The sequence below is a fragment of the Ambystoma mexicanum genome, chromosome 1q (genome assembly GCF_040938575.1).
Source record: "Ambystoma mexicanum isolate Mex_15411 chromosome 1q, UKY_AmexF1_1, whole genome shotgun sequence".
Taxonomy (NCBI): Eukaryota; Metazoa; Chordata; class Amphibia; order Caudata; family Ambystomatidae; genus Ambystoma; species Ambystoma mexicanum.
In genome coordinates this window covers 628,461,239-628,467,325 of record NC_090922.1, presented here as the reverse complement: position 1 = coordinate 628,467,325, position 6,087 = coordinate 628,461,239, and positions in this window count along the sequence as shown.

Genomic DNA, 6,087 nt, shown 5'->3' with positions numbered 1-6,087 from the left:
GATTTACAAGAGAAGAAATCTCAATATAAAAAGCAGAGAAGACAAATTATCAAAGGAGCCCTCGCGGGTACCATGCTAAAAAAACAAATTGGAATACGAACTGGATAAGGGGCCATATGAGTATTATGATGCAGAGGGGTGGTGAGAGCATGCGTCAGGCTCTCTCCTCTAAACCAAGTGCCCAGATATGGGCTTTTGAAAATAGGGTCCAATGACCGGAGTTTTCCTGCAATGATTAATCCAATCGAGGAGGAGATCTGGAGGGCCTTCTATTCTGGTCTGTTTGCGCCAAAGAGAAAGGGATAGCCACCTGGACAGGCCTGAGCATCTTGTTTGACGTTTAATCAGGAAGATATCCTAACTGAAATAAAAAAATTGAACTCCTCGAGAACTCCGGGTCCTTATGGGCTCACAAATGTAATGCTTAAGGCTTACACTAAGTAATGGGCTAATATTCTACCCATCATTTTCCGCCAAATAACAGATTCCGGGAAGATTCCTGTCTCCTCGAAAGCAATCGGTAATTGTGCCAAACTTCAAAAAGGGATACAGAGAAAATCCCCAAAAACTATCGTCTGTTAGCCCTCCCGGCAAACTGGCCGTTTATTACTGAAAGAGCTCTTATCCTAGATAGAAAAACATAAGCTCTATGATATCAGACAACCAGGCTTTGTAGCTGGCTTGAGAACGACTGTCAATCTATTCATGTTAACCTCACTAAAAAAGCGGGTGGAGCAGACTGGTCAGTCAATTTATCCTGCGTTTGTTGACTTCAGGCAGGCATTTGACACAGTCCCAAGGGAATTATTGTGGGAAAAGCTGCTCACGGCGGGCTGTCCAAACAAGATCTTGAATCCCATCGTGCAGCTTCACTCAGATACCAGCATACTAGTTAAATTGAATCAAGAAGGCCTACTGATGGATCTGATTTCATCATTTCGTGGCCTTAAGCTTGGTTGCATTTTGGCTTCAAAACTGTTAAAATGTTTTATTAAAGATCTGGGCCCTCACCTAAGCAAAGTCAATTCTTTCCCTCCAGGATTAGGAATGGCTCCTATCTCATGGCTGTTATATGCCGATGATCTAGTGCTATTTGACAAAGCACCAATTGGATTACAGAGGCAACTAGATGCATTAGTGCAATATACTAGGGAAAATTCCCTAACCGTCAATGTAGAAAAAACAAACAATCTGATTATGTTAAAAAAAAAGGAAGCACAAAATCCAGCCATTTAACTGGACAATATATAAAAAATCACTTGAAATTGTCACAGAGTACAAATACTTGGGGCTGAGTATTAATAGAAGCTTACATTAAATCCCTTATAAAGAAGTCATCAGGCGTAAGGTGAAGACCATGGCCGCATAAGGGTTAATGATCCATAGGAAGTATGGTAAATTTTCATGCATCCAATTATAATGTTTTACGGACAAAAGGCTGTTCCTTGTGTAACGTATGGTGCTGAATCCAAACTAAAAGTGAGAATAGGCCTAGTTGGGATCTACTCGAGGGGTTTTATTGGAAGAGAGTCCTTGCCCTCCCTCAAAGTTTGCCTATACAGATTATTTGTTTTGAGATGGGGCTACTGTCATTGGGAATTATAGTAGCCTGGCGCACCCTAGCCGTATATAGGAAATGTCTCCTGGGTAAACATATAGACTCTAATATGCTGCATTGAATTGCTTGCCTATTTGAACAGCAACATTGATGAATCCTTGAGGCCCTGCTTGGACTACTGCCTGACATTAATGGTGGAAGCATGTATTAGTGAAGAAACCCTTTTTTTGAACCCTGATCGAGCTAAAAAAAAACGGTGGTACTATGATTGGGCTAAAAACCGGGACGGGTGTAATAGATTTAACCTTTTTCAGGAGGGTGCTATTCTTCTTCATCAAATTCCGAAGTATTTGCAAACATTTCTTGACCAGTTGTTTTGTAACAATCTTCTAAGGTTAAGATTTACTTGTGGTTAACTAAAGAAGCGATTGGTCGAAGGGAGAATTGGTCGATGGTTCAGAGGGCCTGCAGATTTTGTCAGAATGTGAAGCAAGTGGAATCCCTAAAACACATTTTAGTAAATTGCCCAAAACTTCAGAAGGAGAGAAAGTCTTTCTTTTTTAAAATAGTAACATCTGATGAATTATGGGTCAACATTTGTAATGGTAATTTGATATCACTAAATATAGCAGCGATAGACTTTTTAATGTTTATAAAAATTATGCCTAAAACATCTGTGCTAATTTAGCGCGAGTAGATAGCTTTTATGTGATTAGATTATTTGATAGGGATTTCCCTTGCGCATTAATCCTATAATTACCTTTTTAATGATTGATGGTGTCTTTTTACATGCTTTCTAAATGTTTTCTAAACGTTCTCTAATGTTTTTTAAATGCTCTGCTCAAAGTGCTCTGTTTTGCAAAAAATGAGTTTTTCTTTTGAGCTGGTCTTTTTTCCTTTTTCCTTTTTATTTTTTTCCTTTTATTTTAATTGTAAAAGTTGTAAATGTTTCAGCCAAAAAACTATAAATATATATATGTTTGAGTTATGTTTCTAGTGGGTTGGGCGGAAGCATTTGTTTATCCCAAGCATGTTACGGTTGGTGGTGATGAGGTTGTGCATGTGTCATCCAGGGTTGGACTGGGGCATAAAATTGGGTCGAGGACCAATAAAAAAGCGGGCCATAGTCACAAATGGTAAGTCATTCCTTTTGTGACAGACTGTTTGAGGGCGTTGTTTGGTAAATTGTGTTGCACATTTTAATTAACATTTGTTCAGTAATACTGGTTAAAGCTACTTGCTGCACAGTGAAGTAGCTCAGCAAACTGGCGCATGCTTTGGTTACAAAAAACAAAAAACGGACCCACTTTGACCGGGAAGATTGGCCCACACCAGCATGTTATCCCTATTGCTTGCCCCACAGGCCTGCCTGAGCCTGGATTCATCCTAAACACGTGTACTAGCTGTTACTCTGGATCTCCTGCTGCAAACCATCGATATATTTTCTGGATTTTAACCCGTGAATATCTCGAGTCTGGCTGCTCTGATTTTTGAAATTCCTGCTGTGTGCACCCTTTTAAGGTAAAGGCTGATTGTAGGTCAATAAGTTCAAAAATGGAAGTGGAGACTTTTGAGAAAGGCATTCAGGTGGTATCTTTTGATTTGGATCTATGGATCCTGCGACCCAAAAAACTCGTACTTTTCAACATTCATTCTATACATGAAAATGGCCATAAACATTCACCAACTTCGACATGAGTCTTTGCGTGTGGTCAGATCAACTGCTCCTCAGATTTGGTTAACATTGATGGATGAGGCCAAAAGTTACATAGGACAACCTTTGCTCTTGTCCATATTCATGTGTCATGAAACATTAACTATACCAGTGTTATAGCGGCAGCATGATAGACACAGTGGACATTTTTTTTAAAAAATAGTTAAAATTACTAACTATAATAAGGTGAAATGTATAAACGCTGAGAAAGACAAAGTTAAGGTAGAGCTGCTCAGTAGAAGGTAACAACATGTAAAGTCTACAAATATTGGAAATTACAATGTTGAGGTACAAACACTCCATCCAAATGAACTATTTCCTCATTAGCATCTTGGTTGCTCCTATTGCAGGCTTTACGACATCAAATAAGACTGCGCTTCGAGCCAGAAGTTTCCAGTTTGTGCCCTCTCGTGTGCTGCACTTGCATCCAATTTCTCAATTAAAGGGACTGACTAATACACCCTTTGGTTATCACCTGCACCTCCCAGGTCTCCTCAACTCCCCCATCCCGTTCCCCTCTATAGTCCATAATTAAAATAAAAGAGGGGCTCCATTCGAGCCCCGGCCGCCATTTCTAAAGCGTGCATCTCAATTGTAGTATATTTAAAAAAGCAAGCATTTGGGCTAGACCAGACCCCCACATAAATGTCACTAGTAATCTATTGCATGTTTGTTACTCTGCCGGTCTATCAATGTGCTAGCATGTTTTTGTGTGTCTTTCACTATTTATGCTTGTCTCTGGGTCTTTCTCTATGTAGCTGCTCTTGTTTCTATCACTATTAATTACTATGATAATGTCACTGTGTGTGTTTCATCACAGTTTAAGCAAAGGGAAAAAAAGACTTGCTGTTTTTTAATTTCTGGCTGAAAAATCTGTAGACCAGTACATTTTTATTTATTTATTTGTGTTTCAGTTTTACAAAGCAAACCTTTTACCAAGTATGCCCCTCATTCAACATCTTTTTTACAAATCCTTCAGCAATGCTGATGGCATTCTAAATTATGATTGAGTCCAATGACTTCCAATGTATCTAGCATGTTGGGCCTAAATCTTAAATACCAATTGAGAACTGTAGGACAAGGAAACATTTTCCAATACGCTATTGGTGTCACGATCATAGGTGGATATTTTATATATTCTATCAACGATCTGTATTTTTTCAGTATTGACACATTTTCTATTGCATCCCATTGTCTTATTTTTCACTTCACCAATTCATAATTTTCATGAAAGGAACTCCTCTCCATATGTATTTCTTTAAGATAACCCTCACAACATAAAAGACTGGACCGCCTCTACGTTCTCTTGCTGATTGATAGGTTATTTATAATGCACCTATACACAAGTGTTATCTTCCTCAGTTCTACAACTAGGCTTCTTTCCTTAAGTGAACAAATCAGTTACTTACTTATTTTGATATTTATGAAGCACTCTGAACTTGGGGGCATCATGAAATATAGGTTCAATTTATTCCGTTTAATAATGTAGAATCAGAAACGCAGACCAAAATCGAATCTGATCACTGTATTTGGCAGACTAGGCATTAGTCTTAAGACTGACCATCACATTTCACCTTCGAAGACAGCCAGCTTGCTGCCTTGGTGATCAACCTACTATTTGCTGCAAATCTCTGAAACCAGTATAAAAGTGTTAATAAGAATGTGCCATGATCCCTATGTGGTGCTTTCTCAATTTGCAATACGACACACATCTCATAAACTGGGCAGAAAACCAAAATATGATCAATTGTGGAATGTGAGTGCGATCTTGTCCAGGTTGGCTCACTGGGGATATCCTCCTTCATGTTGAGGTTTTTTTTTGTTTTTTTTTAACTTGTTTATTTTTCGGTGGGCATACAGGAGAATGCATTAGCATGTCAGATTAACACTTTATCTCAGCATTATTATACACTTATTAATACCCCATTACCCACCCCCCCATCTTAGTCTCGGGCTCATTCTCTCCCGGCTCCTCCTGTCTCGATTCGCCTTCCTCCTTCTTCTCCCAACTTACGTCCTCAAATCCTGGGTTTGGCTATCCTCTGGGGCCTGCTCCTCTATCAGCTGAGACTGTTCTCTGTCTGCCGCCTGCTGGGCCTGTTGCACCAGGCGCGGTTTGTATGTCAGGGCCGGGAAGCGTAAGTCATAGTCTATCACCGGCGACCAAATGTTCGTGAAACGATGGAGGCGGCCTCTGTTTGCTGCCATCACTTTCTCAGCTATGAAGATGTCCCAGATTTTCAACCACCATAGCACCGTTAGGGGGCCCTCCGGGGTCTTCCATGTCCGAGCTATTGTGATTTTGGCGGCTAGGAGTAATTGCGTGATGAGGGCTGCGGATGCGCCCGCCTTCAGGTATGTGTCTGGGATCGGGGTCCCCAGCAGTAGCGGCTCCGGTTCCAGTGGCAGTGAGATTTGGGTTATGTCTGTGATGGTAGCTATACATTGGGACCAGAAGACTTTCACCACCGGGCATGACCACCACATGTGTAAGTAGGAGCCTGGCGAGCCGCACCGACGCCAGCACTGTGGGTCCAGCGACTGGTTGAAGTGGTGTAGTTGTAGCGGCGGGAAGTACCATCTCATGAGCAGTTTATATGCACATTCTCGGTTGGTGATGCAGAAGGACGATGAGTGTGTGCGGCCCCAGATTTCGGTCCAGTCTTGGTCCTGGATTGGGTGCCCTAGGTCCATTTCCCACTGCGCCATGTATGTCGCTCTATTGGACAGGAGGTTCTCCTGGAATAGTCGATGTAGCGTCGAGATCCGCCCTCGGGAGGGAGGGTCCGCTACCGTTAATTCTAAAGCATCCAGG